The following is an 18,613-nucleotide window of genomic DNA, read 5'->3' on the forward strand; positions in this document are numbered from 1 at the left end:
ATCTCTGCAGCCATTTCTTTTAAGACCCTAGGATGCAGGCCCTCAGGTCCAGGGGACTTGTCCACCTTTCGTCCCATTAAACATAGAAACATAGAAAATAGGTGCAGGAGTAGGCCATTCGGCCCTTCGAGCCTGCACCGCCATTCAATAAGATCATGGTTGATCATTCCCTTAGTACCCCTTTCCTGCTTTCTCTCCATACCCCTTGATCCCCTTAGCCGTAAGGGGATCTAACTCCCTCTTGAATATATCCAATGAACTGGCACCAACAACTCTCTGCAGCAGGGAATTCCATCGGTTAACAACTCTCTGAGTGAAGAAGTTTCTCCTCATCTCAGTCCTAAATGGTCTACCCCTTATCCTAAGACTATGTCCCCTGGTTCTGGACTTCCCCAACATCGGAAACATTCTTCCCGCATCTAACCTGTCCAGTCCCGTCAGAATTTTATACGTTTCTATGAGATCTCCTCTCATCCTTCTAAACTCCAGTGAATAAAGGTCCAATTGATCCAGTCTCTCCTCATATGATAGGTTAATACCCTGTATGGATCTGAGGTATGGACGATATACAGAAGGCACCTCAAGTCGCTGGAGATATATCACCAACGATGTCTCCTCAAGATCCTGCAAATTCCCTGGGAGGACATGCGCACCAACATCAGTGTGCTCGACCAGGCTAACATCCCCAGTATTGAAGTACTGACCACACTCGATCAGCTTCGCCGGGCGGGCCACATAGTATGCATGCCAGATACGAGACTCCCTCAGCAAATGCTTTATTCGGAGCTCCTTCATGGTAAACGAGCCAAAGGAAAACAGCGGAAACATTATAAGGACACCCTCAAAGCCTCCCTGGTAAAGTGCGACATCACCACTGACACCTGGGAGTCCCTGGCCGCAGACCGCCCGAGGTGGAGAAAGTCCATCCGGGAGGGCATTGAGCTCTTCGAGTCTCAACGCAAAGAGCATGAAGAGGCTAAGCGCTGGCAGCGGAAGGAGCGCGCGGCAAACCAGTCCCACCGACCCCTTCCCTCGACGAATGTCTGTCCCACCTGCAATAGGGTCTGTGGCTCTCGTATCAGACTGTTCAGCCATCAAAGAACACATTTTGGGAGTGGAAGCAAGTCCTCCTCGATTCCAAGGGATTACCTATGATGAGTCCCATTAGTTTGCCTGGTACGTTTTCTCCAGTGATAGTGATTGTTTTAATTCCCTCACCCCCACAATAGCCCCTTGACCATCAATTTTTGGGATGATTTTGGTGTCTTCTACCTTGAAGACTGATACAAAATATTTGTTCAAAGTCTCTGCCATTTCCCTGTTTCCCATTATTAATTCCCCAGTCTCATCCTCTAAGGGACCAACGTTTACTTTAGCTACTCTCTTCATTATATATCTGTAGAAGCTCTTACTTTTGTGTTTATATTGCTTACTAGTTTACTCTCTTTAGTTTACACCTGGGAAATAGGTGGGTCCCCGAGCACTGACCAGCTGTGGCTCAATGAGCAGCACCCTCGCCTCTGAGTCAGAGGTTGTGGCTCCAAGACTTGAATGCATAAATCTATGCTGACACACCAGGCTGAGGGATTGTTGCACTGTCGGAGGTGCCATCTTTCACATGAGATGTTAAACCGAAATGTCTGCTCTCTCAAGTGGACGTAAAATATCCCATGGAACTATTTTGGAGAAGAGCTGTGGGGCGTTATCCCCAGTATCCTGGCCAATATTTATCGGAGTGATTATTTACAACAGTATTTTGTGTGTTCTTCTGCACATGCGCGCCCTGGGCTCTGCCCCTTTTTTGCGCATGCATGCTCGATTCGGTAGCACATGTGCCGTGCGAGATACGAGGAAGCCGGAAGTGGTGCCAAACACGAACCGTGTGGTGCTTATTGCCGCTGGAGCTACTTGGAGGGCTTTTTGATTATCGCCAGGACTTTTGCACTAAAATATCGCTGTGATTATCTACACGGACATTTTTGCGGCCTTCTGAGAGAGAGAAAAATCAGATGTGGGAGAGAGAGAGAATGGAGGGAAAAGAGAGGGAGACTGGGGGGGAGGGCGGGGGGGCGGGGAGAAAGAGAGGGAGACTGGGGGGGGCGACGGAGAGAAAGAGAGACTGGCGTGAGGGGGGGAAGAGAGAGAGACGGGGAGAGAGCGAGAGAGATGGGAGAGAGAGAGACACACACACTGGAGGGGGAGAGAGAGAGTGAGACTGGGGAGAGTGAGACTGGGGAGAAATGGTGATTCCTCATGATGTTCATGGTGGGGGATTCGGCAATAGTAATGCCATTGAATGCCATGTGGCAGTGGTTAGGCTCTCTCTTGTTGGAGATGGTCATTGCCTTGCACTTGTGTGGTATTACTGTTACTCGCCACTTATCAGCCCAAGCCTGAATATTGTCCAGATCTTATTGCATGCGGGCATGGACTGCTTAGTTATCTGTGGAGTTGTGAATGGAACTGAACATCCCTTCTTCTGACTTTATGATAGAGGGATGGTCATTGATGAAAATGGTTGGGCCTTTAACACTGACCTGAGGAATCCTGCAGTGATGTCCTGGGGTTGGCCTGATTGACCTCCAACAAGCACAATCATCTTTCTTTGTGCTAGGGATGACTCCAGGCAGTGGAGATTTTTCGCATTGACTTCAGTTTTACTCGGGCTCCTTGATGCCACACTCGATCAAATGCTGCCTTAATGTCAAGGACAGTCACTCTCACCTCGCCTCTGTAATGCAACTCTTTTGCACCAAGGCTACAATAAGGTCTGGAGCCGAGTGGTCCTGGCAGAATGCAAACTGAGCATTGATGAGCAGGTTATTGCGGAGTAAATGCCGCTTGACAGCAATATTGCCTACTCCTTCCATCACATTGCTGACTGGATTTGTCCTGCTTTTTGTGGACAGGACATACCTGGGCAGTTTTCCACTGTCGGGTAGATGCCAGTGCTGTAGCTGTGCTGGAACAACTTAGCTCGAGGCACGGATAGTTCTGGAGTGCAAGTCTTTAGCACGACAGCTGGGATGTTGTCGGGGTCCATAGCCTTTGCTGTATCCAGTGCACTCAGCCGTTTCTTGATATATTGTTAAGTGAATCAATTTGGCTGAAGACTGGCTGGTGGGAATGTCAGGAGGAGGCCAATATGGATCATCCATTTGCACTTCTGGATGAAGCTGATTGCAAACACTTCAGCCTTGCCTTTTGCACTCACGTGCTGGGCTCATTGAGTTTGGGAATGTTCACGGAGCCTCCACCTCCTGTTGGTTGTTTAATTGTCCATCACCATTCACAACTGGATGTGTCAGGACTGCAGAGCTTTGATCTGATCTGTAAATTGTGGGATCACTTCACTCTCTCCCTGACATGCTGGTTTCGCTGTTTAGCATGCATGTGGTCCAGTGTTGCAGCTACCCTAGGTTGGCACCTCATTTTTAGGTGTGCTTGGTGCTGCTCCTGGCATGCTTTTCTGCACTTCTCATTGAGCCAGTGTTGGTCCCCTGGCTGGATGGTAATGGTAGAGTGAGGGATATGACGGGTCATGAGGATTCAGATTGTGGTGTAATATAATTCTGCTGCTGCTAATGACTCACAGGCCCAGTTTTGAGCTGCTAGATCTGTTTTGAATCTATCCCATTTAACACTGTGGTAGTGCCACACAAAATGATGGACGGTGTCCTCAGTGTGAAGATGGTTCTTCATCTCCACAATAACTATGCGATGGTTACTGTTACCAATGCTGTCATGGACAGATGCATCTGCGACAGGTAGATTGGAGAGGATGAGGTCAAGTAGGCTTTTCTCTCATGTTGGGTCTCTCACCACGTGCCGCAGGCCCAGGTCTCGGCCAGCTGGGTCAGTAGTGGTGTTACTGAGCCACTCTTGGTGATGGACATTGAAGTCCCCCACCCAGAGTACATTCTGTGCCCTTGCTACCCTCAGTGCTTCTTCCAAGTGATATTCAACATGAAGGAGTACTTTTTCATCAGCTGAGGGAGGGCCGTTGGTGGCAATCAGTGGCAGGTTTCCTTGCCCATACCCTAAAGCCATGAGACGTCATGGGGTCCGGAGTCAACGTTGAGGACTTTCAGGGCCACTCCTTCCCAACCGTATACTACTGTACCGCCACCCCTGGTGGGTCTGTCCTACCGGTGGGACAGGACAGACCCAGGGATGGTGGTGGAGGAGTTTGGGACATTGGCTGAAAGGTATGATTCTGAGTATGATTATGTCAGGCTGTTGCTTGACTTGTCTATGGGACAGTTCTCCCAATTTTGACGCAATTCCCCAGATGTTAGTGAGGAGGACTTTGCAGGGTCGACTGGACTAGGTGTTCCATTGTCATGTCCAAAGTCGTGCCGAGGTCGATGCCAGGTGGTCCGTCCGCTTTTCTTCTTATTGTTTTCTGTAGCGGTTTGTTGCAACTGAGGGGTTTCAGAAGGCAGTTAAGTCAACCACATTGTAGTTGAGAGTCAACCAATTGCACAAGAGAGAGTGATGGGGTATTTTGCTTAACAGTGATACATAAATGTAACAGGAGCACAATACAATGCTACAAAAGCTGGGTGGTTAAATATAAAAGGGAGTGCAAGTAATAGGGAGAGAGAGAGAACTGAAAATATTGGACAAGTTCACATTTGTTCTTATTGATCTGAAAATTCAAGCGCTTTCAAAGAATGCTAAGGTCACTGAACAATTAACTCTTTAATGAAGATGAATTGAATCCAACTTCCTTTTAAAAGTCTGTCAGCATTTGCAAAGGAAGTAATGAAGAACTGGCTTGAACAAACTGCTTTTATCTTCTCCACCTTGACAATGACTCACTTTTCTCACAGCCTTTCCAAGGAACTTTGCCAAGGGATTTGCATACCAATTACTAAGAGTCTGTGAGGCACCTCTGATCAATGATGCTCTGGCAACTCGAAGGTGCATGTGCACGTTTAACGTTGTGGTACACAGTTGGGCCGTATGACCCATGGCCCTGTTTTGTCGATGCAATTTTTCATTGTTATGATTCTATTACTGTTGAGGTCAGTGCCACAAAACTGCCTTAATTAAAAGGAACTGGCAAAACATAAGTGCGAGATACAGGATGAAGGTGCCGCTGGGAAACCCAAGTTTGGATTCTAGTTTTAAGCATCTCTGTGCTCATACTTTCGCTCTTGGTATCGTCAGCAAACTTGGCTACGTTACACTCAGTCCCCTCTTCCAAGTTATTAATATAGATTGTAAATAGTTGGGGTCCCAGCACTGATCCCTGCGGCACCCCACTAGTTAATGGTTGTCAACCAGAGAATGAACCATTTATCCCGACTCTCTGTTCTCTGTTAGTTAGCCAATCCTCTATCCATGCTAATATATTACCCCCAACCCGATGAACTTTTATCTTGTGCAGTAACCTTTTATGTGGCACCTTGTCAAATGCCTTCTGGAAGTCCAAATACACCACATCCATTGGCTCCCCTTTATCCATCCTGTTCGTTACATCCTCAAAGAACTCCAGCAAATTTGTCAAACATGACTTCCCCTTCATAAATCCATGCTGACTCCGCCTGACCGAATTTTGCTTATCCAAATGTCCTGCTACTGCTTCTTTAATAATGTACTCCAACATTTTCCCAACCACAGATGTTAGGCTAACTGGTCTGTAGTTTCCTGCTTTCTGTCTGCCTCCTTTTTTAAATAGGGGTGTTACATTTGCATTTTTCCAATCTGCTGGGACCTCCCCAGAATCCAGGGAATTTTGGTAATTTACAACCAATGCATCCACAATCCCTGCTGCTACTTATCTTAAGATCCTAGGATGCAAGCCATCAGGTCCAGGGGATTTACCTGCCATACCACCTCCTTAGCGATTGTGATTGTGTTAAGTTCCTCCCCCCCCCCCCCCCGCTCCATAGCCCCTTGACTATCCACTGTTGGAATATTGTTAGTATCCTCTACCATAAAGACTGATACAAATATATTTGTTCAGAGTTTCTGTCATCTCCATGTTCCCCATTACTAATTCCCTGGTCTCATCCTCCAAGGGACCAACATTTACTTTTGCCACTCTTTTCCTCTTGATATACCTATAGAAACTCTTGCTATCTGTTTTTATATTTTGTGCTAGTTTACTTTCATAGTCTGTCTTTCCTTTCTTAATCATTTTTTTACTCATTCTTTGCTGGCTTTTAAAAGCTTCCCAGTCTTCTGTCCTCCCACTAGTTTTGACCACTTTGTATGCTCTTGTTTTTAATTGGATACCGTCCTTTATTTCTTTAGTTAGCCACAGATGGCTATCTTTTCTCTTACACCCTTTCCTCCTCACTGGAATATATTTTTCTTGAGAGTTGTGAAATATCTCCTTAAATGTACATCACTGTTCATCAACCGTCCTACACATCAATCTATTTTCCCAATCCACTTTAGCCAACTCTGCCCTCATACCTTCATAGTCTCCTTTATTTAAGCTTAGTACACTGGTTAGAGAGCCAACTTTCTCACCCTCCATCTGAATTTGAAATTCAATCATGCTATGATCACTCATTCCCAGGGGATCCTTTACTTGGAGATTATTTATTCATCCTGTCTCATTACACAGGACCAAATCTAAGATAGCCTGCCCCCGGTTGGTTCCGTTACATACTGCTCAATGAACCCGTCCCTTGTGCACTCTATGAACTCCTCCTCAAGGCTACCCTGACCAATTTGATTTGTCCAAACAACATGGAGGTTAAAATCACCCATGATTATTGCTGTTCCCTTTTTACAAGCCCCCACTATTTCTTGGTTTATGCTCCGACCATGCTTAACCCTTTCATGTTAAGGAATCAACAGTGTGTAGCAGTGCAGCTATCTGAGACAATGCACAGCAAGGTTATGTTCAATAACAAAAATTTTATACCAACATTGGTCTGAAATCATAAGTATCACAGGCAATAACACCCAACCCCCACCCACACCCCACTTTTTCCACCATTGACATCAATCACATGTTCAACATGTCCAGCAACACAGAATACAAAGGCAAAGCAGGAGCGTGGTCCCCAGCCCCCATACATTGCAACAAATTGCATACACCCAGATGGAGATATAACACCGCCATCACCTGCGGACATGCACCTCACTTTCCTTCCCCCCTCCCCTTCTTCTCCCCACCTCTACCCCTTCCCCTCCTTGCTCCACGGTGCCTGGCCGAAGAGCTCCTCAGGCTATGCCTCATTGGGGGGGATGAATGCAGATATTAGTGGTGAGGTGAGGAGAGTGAAAATGTATGCTCTTTTATCTCAAGGTGAGTGAGGTCATTGCTAAGAAATGATCCACGTTTTTTAACTTCAGTTTATGAAATGCGCTCTTCTTTGTCAGGAACAGCGTTTTTAAAGAGACAAGATAAATCCTGCCTGTAATTCTCCAACAGTACGCCTTAGCATTAAGCATGGAAGATGCTAGCACCCTCTGTTATACCAGTTAGACTTAGCACTTAGCACATCTAAGTGAAGCTGTCAATTATTGTTCTATTATGGGCAGTTTTGCAATGTAGATTTGTATTTGAGGAAATGGTCTTGGAAAGAAAGAAAGACCTGCCTATATATATAGCAACTTTCACTATCTCAGGACATCCCAAAGAGCTTTACAGTTGTTGAAATACTTTTGAAGTGTAGTTACTCTTGTAATACAGGAAATGTGGCAGCCAATTTGCAAGCTCCCGCAAACAGCAATGTGATACAGCAACATCCGAAATCCAGAATCCTTGGGACCTAGTCCGTTCTGGTTTTTGTTTTTTTCTGGATTTCAGCCAGAAAATCAAGTCTGAAATCCGGAATCCGCGACCGGATTTTGGGTTGTGCCTCAAAAATGTCCGGTTTTCGGACAATAATTCCGGATTCTGGATGACTCCATCAGCTATGCGCAAAATCTCCGGTTTTTGGATAATTCCGGTTTTCGGAGTTCTGGATTTGTGCCGTTGCATCTGTAATGAGCAGATATCTGTTTTTTAGTGATGTTGATTGAGGGATAAATATTGGCCAGGACACAGTATTGGGTCCCAGGGCACTTCACGCGAGTATCGTAAGACAAAGAGGAATTGAGACCAAGCCACGGAGGAGGGATTGGGGCAGATGACCGGGGATTTGGTCAAGGAGGTAAAATCCTTTGCTCTTCTTTGAAATGGTGCCATGTGTTTTTTTACATCCACCTGAGAGGGCAGACGGGACCTTGGTTTAAAGTCTTATCTAAAAGCACTCTCTCAGTACCACCCTGGAATGTCAGCCAATATTCGTGGAGAAAAAGCTCTGTCAGCTTCTTTAATGCAGGTATTAATTTATTTATTTCAAGTAGATTAACACCTCCACTAACGCAGCAGGTAGAGGAGCATTATGCAGAACTGTTAAGTATTCTTTTGTTGTAGCACCAATTTTAATTCCTAGACAATGGTCATCAGAAAGAGGTGATTTTCTGTCTGGGCTCTCCTTCTTCAGAAGCCCTTTTATATGATGGAACTGAAAATATTGTATGTAATTAATGTTTGATTTCATTAGTACTTAAGACTCCCTTGATAAAAGGACAATATTGGAATCAACTGCCACCTAGGTAGCAGTATTTTGGGAATGATTTCAAGTTAAGTTCCTCTGCACTGGAGGTATTTTATTTAAATACTGTGCTTTGGATAAAATCATTATTCTGGTCAACTTTGGACAAATTAGCTATGATGTTTTGACTATCTGTTCAAGTAGATTACGTAGCATATTGCCATTCATTTATATTTGGCTGAATTAGAGAAGGACAGAAGGACTAGATTTAGTGGAAGAGATACTCCATTTCTGGCACTACCATCAAGCACATCTCCAAGAAGCTGCAACTATGCAATTTTCAACCAAATGGATCTGTAGCTCTTCCCCAACAGGGATGATCAGGAAATGAGAGATCATTTTGGGTGGCCAGTGTTGGGGGAAGCAGGAGGGAGGCACAAAATAAATGAAACAAATGATGCAATGAAGTTTAGCACACTACAGTTTTGAAAACACATTTCCCAAATTTTGAGTTTGAAAGGATTAAGTTGACAAAATTTTAATGTGATTGTCATAATTTGAAAACCATGGTTACAATTTTCTTGCAAAGAGAAATTTCAGGCATTCAAACAAAATGCTGTCTCAGACTGACTGACTGACTGACAAAATGCTGCCTCAGACTGACTTGACAATACTGAGCGGCTGTGAGACAATGAGAGAGCCGGAGCTCCGAGTAAACACAGCCTGAGCGCACACAACAACAACTTATATTTCTATAGCGCCTTTGACACAGTATTGGGTCCCAGAGCGCTTCACACAAGTATTGTAAGACAAAGAGGAATTGAGACCACGCCATGGAGGGAGAGATTGGGGCAGATGACCGGAGATTTGGTCAAGGAGGTAAGTTTTCAGGAGCAGAGGAAAGAGAGGCAGGGAGGTTTATGTGGGGAATTCCAGGGCTTGGGGCCTGGACAGCGGGGAGCATGGCCATCAATGGTTGAGCGATTATGGTCGGGGATGCTCAGGGGGGCAGAGTTGGAGGAGCGCAGACATCATGGTCTGTGTGGGTGGTGGAGGAGGTTTTTGCGGTGGGGGCGGGGGGGGGGGGGGACATGAGGCTGGAGGAGACCACACAGATAGGGAGGAGCAAGGGATTTGAAAATCAAGAGAATTTTGAAATTGAGGTGTTGCTTAACCGAGAACCAGTGTAGATCAGAGAGCACAGGGGTGATGAGTGAACGGGACTCGGATACAGGCAGGCGAGTTTTGCATGACCTCAAGTTTACATGGGGTTGGATGTGGGAGGCCTGCCAGGAATGCGTTGGAATAATTAAGTCTAGAGGTTACAAACTCACTGAATTGCACTGGAGAGAGTACAAAGGAGATTTACGAGGATGTTGCCGGGAGAGGAGAATTTTAGCTATGAGGACAGATTGGATAGGCTGGGTTTATTGTTCTTGGAACAGGGGAGGCTGAGGGGAGACCTCATTGAGGTGTATAAAATTATGAGGGGCCCAGATATCGTGATACCAGATTTCCCCGAGCAGAGGGATCAACAACCAGGGGCATAAATTTAAAGGAATTGGTAGAAGGTTTTGAGGGGAAGTTTCTTCACCCAGAGGGTTGTGGGGGTCTGGAACTCACTGCCTGAAAGGGTGGTGGAGTCAGAAACCCTCACCACATTTAAAAAGTACTTGGAGGTGGACTTGAAGTGCTGTAACTTGCAGGGCTACGGACCTCGAGCTGGAAAGTGGGATTAGGCTGGATAGCCTCTTGTTGGCCGGCACGGATATGATGGGCCGAAATGGCCTCCTTTTCTGCTGTAAATTTCTATAATACTCACCGGTAGTACATGTGAGGATCCTGCTAACGGAGTTTGGGGATTTGAGAGCGTGGATCCTTAGGTTGGTTTCTCATCTTGATTCATTCTCCCAATAAAACATGCAGGAAACTTCATTGAATAAAATTATAATTTATGGTGTGTACCTGCTGGTGCATTTCCCCTGCATTTTTTTATGCTCCTTAAAACCTACCTTTTTAACCAAACTTTTGGTCATCTGCCATAATTTCTTTTGTGTAGCTCGGGGTCAAATTGATCTGTTTTGTCTTAGAACACTGCTGTGACGCGCCTTGGAACCTTTTACTATGTTAAAGGCACTAGATAAATAAAAGTAGTTGTTGTTTTTCTTTTTGCCAGGGATGTGCGTAATGCTTCCAGAGCCAATTTAAACTTGGCGATGCTGGGAAGGCATGTTCTGCAATTGTAGACCGTATGTTTTTAAGATCAGTATTTGCCGGTGATGTTTAAATTATTGACATTCTGGATTTTTCCTTTTTTTATTCCTGTTTTTTCTTCGTCTTGCATTTGTTGTCCTATCTTTTGAATGTTTGGAATTTTACTTGGCCTCCAGCTATTGCTTTTTGGGAGTTGGTATTTCAGTTACGGGAACCAAAATTTAGTAGTTTGGAATCCCTCTGTGTACTCTTCTCTTTGTACTTGACTCGGAGGAGGAAGAGAACGATCTCAGCGTGGGTTAGAGTGTAGGTCCATTTACCCATGCAGTGGACTACCTGTGCTTGTCCTTGTTGAACCAGCTGTATCTGCAGGCCAAGGCACAGCTGCCATGAAAGGAGATCTATCTCGAGTGGCTGTGCTTCACCAATGGTGATCACACAGCTATGCCATCACTTCCAGACACACCTTCAGACTGAGCAAATGTAGGGCTGGCTTTGCCAGTGACTCTGAAGGTGACCACAGCCCCTAACGTTTGTACAACTGGATCATTCCAAGACACCTGTGGCGATGTATGTGAAATCAGCCATTCTACAATATACTGATGAATACAGCGGATAACAGATGCCTCGTTTTCCGAGATAAACTCTTTCACCACTTTTTCCAAGTACTAGATTTTCCTAAAGTGCAGGGCATTATAGGTAGCAGACATGTTACCATCCAGATCTCTACCAGCAATCCTGTGACTTTCATTCTGTTAAAGTGTATGTGGTTGTATGCACAAAATTATCTAGTGCCCCAAATATCCCATCCTAACAATCAGCAAAACAGTCTAATCTCTACAGGAAGCTCACTAGAAATATGCAAATTCGCTGACCTCTTTAAAACCCACGTCATGAGTGTTCCATCAAAATTATGAGCCCTTTTCTCCCAGAATTCCTCTTCTGTCTGCACTGCGTCAGGACCAGAAAACCGAGATTTGTGATTATAGTGAGGTTGCCAAAAAACACGTGTGACTGACTTGTTTATTTTTCATTTTCTCACATGCTGAGTAACATTGCTGCCAAATGTGTTGTACTTCTTCACAATTCAGGGACAGCAGAGGGAGAAAAGAAAGAGACAAAAGATTAATTTTGTGAAATAGCATGGTTTATGGGAGAAGGAGAGAAATTCTTTTATGATGCAGTGTGGACATCTCTAATCAAATTACAGACTAATTACTTGCTAAATGTCTGCTTCTGGCATGGAACAGGGAACTGCTTGTGAGGAAGAACAAGATTTTATATTTAAAACATTACATTCCACTTAAGATTGTGCAAGAATGGTAATTTTTTTAGTGACATGCCTTTTAGTGTCCTTGATGCGTTTCTTTAAAGTAGACTTATTTGTAATACAGGATAAAATGCTTACAAAAGTTTAAGTGATTTTAAATGAAAGGGGCAGTCTTTGAAATGTAAATCCCTGATTTAAAAGTTTTTTTGTCAACCTCTTCACTTTACCTGATATTTTAAGAGATTGACTACAATTAGAATGGGTAATTCTATAATTCCACATTCCCAACAGGAAGCTGCATTCGAAGAAAACATGGACAGATGTCCAGCTGAATAGGATGGAAGTTGGCCAGGCCCCTAATATGGAGAGTTTTAGTCCTTTGTCAAGATTGTAAGGGCAGAGCCTCTACCTGCACCTTACAAGCCCAGTGGTAAAAAAGGGATGGAGGAGGTAGCTCTCTTTGCTCGCGTTCCCACTTCCGGAGAATCAGTGTGACCTGACATTTGTTTGGAGGCCAGTATGCCCGATGGGATGAGGTAAACCAATCTCCAGAAAGGTGCAAGTCAGCTCCAGCTGGGTGGGGGGAGGGGGAAATGGGAGGGGTTGTCCTGTATGAAGAACTGGTTTTCAAAAAATCAGTCCCCTTTGCAAAAAGACATAAACATTGTTTCTCCAGGGGGCAGACACTGCCCCAGATGCCGCAGTTCTCAGAGCATTGGGTTGGTGGGGGTCACCTGTACTCACACAAAACCCATGCTCACCCAACACAAATGAGGTTCCCGCCTGTGCAACTCACATGATCCAGCAGAGTCAGCACTGAAGGAAACCAGCAAAACTGGTGGAATCATGGACCAAGGTTTTTGGGCCCATAAGGCTGGATTTTCATTTTGCTTGCATCTCTGTTAGTGCCCCGCAGGGGGCAGTAATGGGTCTAGAAATGCTTACCGCCTGGGTGGCCAATTTCCAGGGCCCCACCAAGAAATTTGGTGCCGGTTTTGTGGCGGCGCTGAGCAGTACCGCCTGGGAACGTCTCTCCAGTGTGCAATGCCCCCGGTATTGTCCCGATCTGAAAATATGTTTTTCACTGACCCCGTAGTGCCCCATAGCCAAGCCGTCAGAGAAAGTTGGCAGTCAGAGCTGTACTGGCGGCAGTGAGGGAAGGAATGACTGCATGAGGTAAGTACGATTGTTTTTTTTTGTTTTATTTTTGCGACTTATCTTTATTTGGGGTGAGCAATATATTGGGAATGTTTTTTGTGGCAATTTGTATTTTCCCAGTGAGGCCTCTCTTAGGCTACTCCAAAGCTGGCTCTTTAGCAACAGATTTTCATTTCCTCACCCGGCCTAGCACCCTCAGAGAGGTGTGGAACACTTCCCTTAGTGCTCCACTCCACTCTCAGGGCCCAGCTGCTGAATTTGTTGGCAAACCATTTCCCGGCACAAAATTTACCGCCCCGCTACCATTAGTGCCCTAAGAAGCCTCCAACTGAAAATCCAGCCCGACGGTGTTTACATATTACAAGCAGAGCTGAGCAATTTAATTCCAAAATTTATAAGCTATCCCATTGTTAACTGTACACTATATGCTTCAGTTACATGTTGAATTTGCCCAACGTCAGTTCTGTGGAGTACAATGGGTGCTTTATTCCCGATACTTCTGCATCTTCTCGCAGCTGCTAACTTAAGATAAGAACTCACTTTGGATCATATTTTTCAGGCAGGTCCATAGGTGCTTGAATCAGCACAATCAAACATGAATTCCCAATTGTGCACACCTTGCTTATACTTCTGTTCTAGTCCACAATGTCATGGAAAAAAGGACTGTGGTATAAATGGAGTGAGACTGCACCAGCTGTAGCATGTGATATCACGTGTGAACTGGACCAGCAGAATTTGTGTCTTGTTAGTTAAGTTGCCAGGAATATTTTGTCACAGAAAATCTGTCGGATAATTGCCAGCCTTAGGAACATAGGAAAAGGAGTAGGCCATTCAACCCCTCGAACCTGTTCGCCATTCGATGAGATCATGGCTGATCTGCAATCTAACTCTAGATACCTGCCTTTGGCCCATATCCCTGAATACCTTCGGTTCATCAAAAGCTATCAATCTCCGATTTAAAATTTACAATTGATCTAGCACCAATTGTCGTTTGCGGAAGAGAGTTCTAAACTTCTACCACACTTTGTGTGCAGAAGTGTTTCCTAATTTCACTCCTGAAAGGACTGGCTCTAACTTTTAGACTATGCCCCCTAGTCCTAGAATCCCCAACCAGCAGAAATAGTTTCTCTCTATCTGTTTCTCTTAATATCTGGAAAATTTCAACAGATCACCTCTTAACCTTCTAAAATCTCGGGAATGCAACCCTAATTTGTGTAGTCTCTCCTCGTAACTTAACCCTTGAAATGCCTGCATAGGGAGAAACCATCATTCTCCCTCTGCAGGCACTATACATATCTAATATAATGGTGCATCAAAATAATTTAAACAAGAAAGTAATGAAATGGCTTTGGTAGTTTGCTGAATAGTAAAGAAGTGCAAACTCTTGGGTATGTCGCAAACATATAGGAGAGAAAATTACAGTTGGAGGCTTCTGGCAGGCGAACGCCTCAGACCAAAATGTTTTTAATAAAAATATCTGGTGGTCCTGGTCGGCGGTGGGCCCTGCCCGAAGTCCTGGTACCGCTGGCAGGGCCCGCCCGACCGGCATCTCCTGAGGGGGCTCCGTCCCAGCACGCTGTTGGAGGGCTCCCGGTGTTGCAGTAGGTGAGTAGAAACTTTTAATTTTTTATTTATTGATTGATTTTTTATTATTTTTTAAATTTTGTTTTGATTGATTTATTGATTTATTTATCATTTATTATTGATGATGGCTCTTTATTTGTAAAAGTGAAGTGTTTATTGCTTGTAAAATCTCCCAACATAACTCTAACTTCCCTTCCCTCCACCCCCATCCGCTCCCTCCACCCCACCATCTCTCGTTCCCTGCACCTAATTTATAAGTTGTAGGCAAGGTTTTTCTGAGTGTACAAAAATCTACACTTACTCCATTCTAAGTTAGGTTGGAGTAAGTTTTTGCTGCCTAAACTTGCAAAACAAGCGGAAGTGGCTGGTAACGCCCCCTTTTGAAAAAAAAAACTGTTCTAAAACGAAATCATTCTAACTCACTAGAATTGGAGCAAACTAAATGCCAAGAATTGTAATTTCTAAGATACTCCATTCTAAACTAGTTGCTCCAAAAAAATAGGAGCAACTCGAGCCAAAACTTGAGCCCATGGAATCTACCCAGAAGTATTGTAGGGCCCAAGTTTTGGGCCGCGCCTAGAACGGCGCAGCCCGGACCTGGACGCCCGTTTGTCGCCCCACAAAGTGCGCCTAAAAAAAAACTCACCTATTCTCCGGCTCCCTGAAGGTCCTCTGGAGCTGGGAGCAGCGCAGCACGAGCTGTGGGGAGCGGAGCCAGGTCCCTGCGCTGAAAACAGTGCCGGGACCTCTGCACATGCGCGCGCATGTGCAATAGCTCCAGGCGCCCAAAACTGTGTGGGAGGGGCCCGAAGCACGCAGCCCCTAGCCCTGGCCGAATGGCCTCATTGGGGCTGCGTGGATAAGGCACGCCCAGCTCCTGCTTCCTCCCGACCGGACCCGAACCGACTCGACTCCCGCTTCCCCCCCCCACCCACACTCGACCTGACCTCCTCGCCCCCCCCCCCCCGATTCCGACCCGACCTGCACTCCCCCACACCACCCACACCCGAACTGACCCCCCTCCCTCTACCGCCCTCCCGACCCGAACCGACCCGACCCGCGCTCCTGCCCCCCGTCCCCCGTCCCCACCCGGACCCAACCCGACCCAAGCTGACCTCCCTCCCCTCGCCCCCAACACGAACCGACCCGACCACCCTCTCCCCCCTCCCCACCCCTCCCAACCCGAACCGAACCGACCCGACCTCCCTTCCACCACCCCCCCCGACCGACCCGACCTGACCTCCCTCCCCCGACCCGACCCGTGCTCCCGACCGACCCCCCCCCCCGGACCCGACCCGACACCGACCCCGACCCGCGCTTCCCTCCGGACCCGACCCGACCTGACCTCCCTCCATCCCCCCGACCCGCGCTCCCCCCGACCAGACCGAAGCTCACGACCCCGGATCCGACCCGACCCGACGCCACCTACCTGTAAATCTGGTGCTGGGGACGGGCCCCGCCCAAAGTCTTTGGCCCGGCCCGTTCAGCCTCCCTCTCCCTTCCCCCCCTTCTCCTTCCCCCCCTTCTCCTTCCCCCCTCCCCCTCCCCTCCCCCCTTCCCCTCTCACACCCCTCCCCCCCCCCTCACTCTCTCCCTCCCTCCTGCTCCGCCTCCCTCCCCTCCCTCCACCCCCCGGCTTCCCCTCCCCTCGCTGTCAGAAACACACACACTGACAGACAGAGAGTGAGAGACACACACAGACAGACAGAGAGACAGAGACACTGACAGAGACACACTGGGGGGGCTCCCGGTGCTGCAGTCGGTAAGTAGAAAATGTTTTATTTATTGATTTTTTTAAAAATTATTTCTTATTAATTTTTTTTGATTGATTTATTGATGTATTTATCATTTATTATTGATGATGGCTCTGTATTTGTAAAACTGAAGTGTTTAATGTTTGTAAACTTCCCTTTAAACCACCCCTCCCCGCATTCCCTACGCCTGATTTTCTAAGTGTAGACAAGGTTTTTCTGAGCGTACAAAAATCTACACTTACTCCATTCTAAGTTAGTTTGGAGCAAGTTTTCACTGCCTAAACTTTCAAAACGGGCGTAAGTGGCCGGACACGCCCCCTTTTGAAAAAAAAAATCTGTTCCAAACTGAAACTGTTCCAACTGACGAGAACTGGAGCAAACTAAATGCCGAGAATTGCAATTTCTAAGATACTCCATTCTAAACCAGTTGCTCCAAAAAAACAGGAGCAACTCAGGCCGAAACTTGGCCCCCTACTTTCCAACCGAGGTGGCTTATCCATCTCCTAGATTGCTTGCTCTGTATTCCTGCAACACATGCCCTATTTTCTCTTCATATTTCTTGAGAATATTAACCAAATTACGATGGTATGTGTATGATGCAGTATTTGCATTTGTGAAATTGACAGGCAAATAACATGGTTCTGGTAAGAGGCCAAGAACGGTTACAACAATTATTTCCCTGTTAACTCTTCACAATATCAATTGTTTCTTGCATTTATGTATCCTACTCCATTCCCTAGGCAATTTCCTTTTGAGAAAATTAATGCACACACGCGGGATGGTTGTCAATGTTGAATTTTTAATTTGGGCAGTCATAAATGCTCTAATTTTGTCTTCAAGTTGGACCATTTATATTTCAAAGGCTCTGTCCCTTCAAAAACTAACATCCTCCCACACATACAAACGCACTATTTGCTGCAGGCACAATTCCTCAAATTAGCTTTTTTTGACACGCTACTACTCTGAAACCCCAGCAATGACCCAACACTTAACATAATCTTGGAAATTGGAGGCTTGAGGGCTTATTTTTTCTCTCTGGGCCTCGGTTGGACCATAGGTGCACTGTCCCTATAAGGGGAGAATTAGGACAATTTGCTCCTGATCTATTTGCATGGCTGTGGTGATACTTTTCCTCTTCCCACCCGCAGAAGAGCCTTGTACTGCAATTGTCAGGTGTGGAAACAGGTTCATAGCCATAGAACCAAGAGCCCTGCTCCTGGCCACTGGCATTGGGAGAGCAGAGACAAATCTAATCTTAATGTACACAGATCAAAAAGTGACTCTGATACTCTCCGATTTAAAGAGAGTATGCGAGTAGATATTTGAAGAATTATGATCCATTATGAGTGTGATATAAATTAGGAAAATCTGTAGAGCAATTGAAAGGACTGAATGAGATGAATCCAGGTTTAAGATATTGAGCTATGAAGAGAAAGCAAAGAAGCTAAATCTGTTCTCATTATGATAAAAAGAGATGTGAATTGGACATGACGCAAGATTTTTTTTCTGTTTAAATAAAAGACATAGATGTAGAGTTTCCACTTCGGGTGCAATCGGTGATTCGGAGACAAATTGAGCCCAAAATTGCTCTAGTTTTGAGAAATACTTTTTATCTCAAGTTTCTGCTCAAACTTATTTGCTTATCATCGAACGTAAAATCTGCCATGAAGCAACACGATCAAGCAGCGTTTTAGAATGTAATTCTTTTTAAAATTTTGCTTTAAAAAATATTACTTCATATATTTAAGAGTGGTAATTTGGTGCAGTTTTATTAAAACAGTTTTAAAAGATAAAATAAGCATTTTTAATCGAAGTGCCTAGTCCACCACCTGTGAGTAACCCGATTTTAAATATGACTTTGAAAAACTATGCACAACCATTTGTTAGTTATCTGGATGTACAGTAGTCAATTTCTTAGTAAATTTAAAAATATATATATTCAGAACCAGCTTAATTTTTGGAGCCTCTTCGAAGGCCCACAAACGAGTGCAAGTAGCAGAATCTTGCAAATGTGATCAATTCGATGTGGGGATGAGGCCGGTTTTGTGGGTGTGGCCAGCTTCGAGCACAATGATTTTTAAACTCATGCAAAAGATCACAGAAATTCGATTTATGCTGGACCT

This window comes from Pristiophorus japonicus, chromosome 4 (assembly GCF_044704955.1).
Source record: "Pristiophorus japonicus isolate sPriJap1 chromosome 4, sPriJap1.hap1, whole genome shotgun sequence".
NCBI classification, from domain to species: Eukaryota; Metazoa; Chordata; class Chondrichthyes; family Pristiophoridae; genus Pristiophorus; species Pristiophorus japonicus.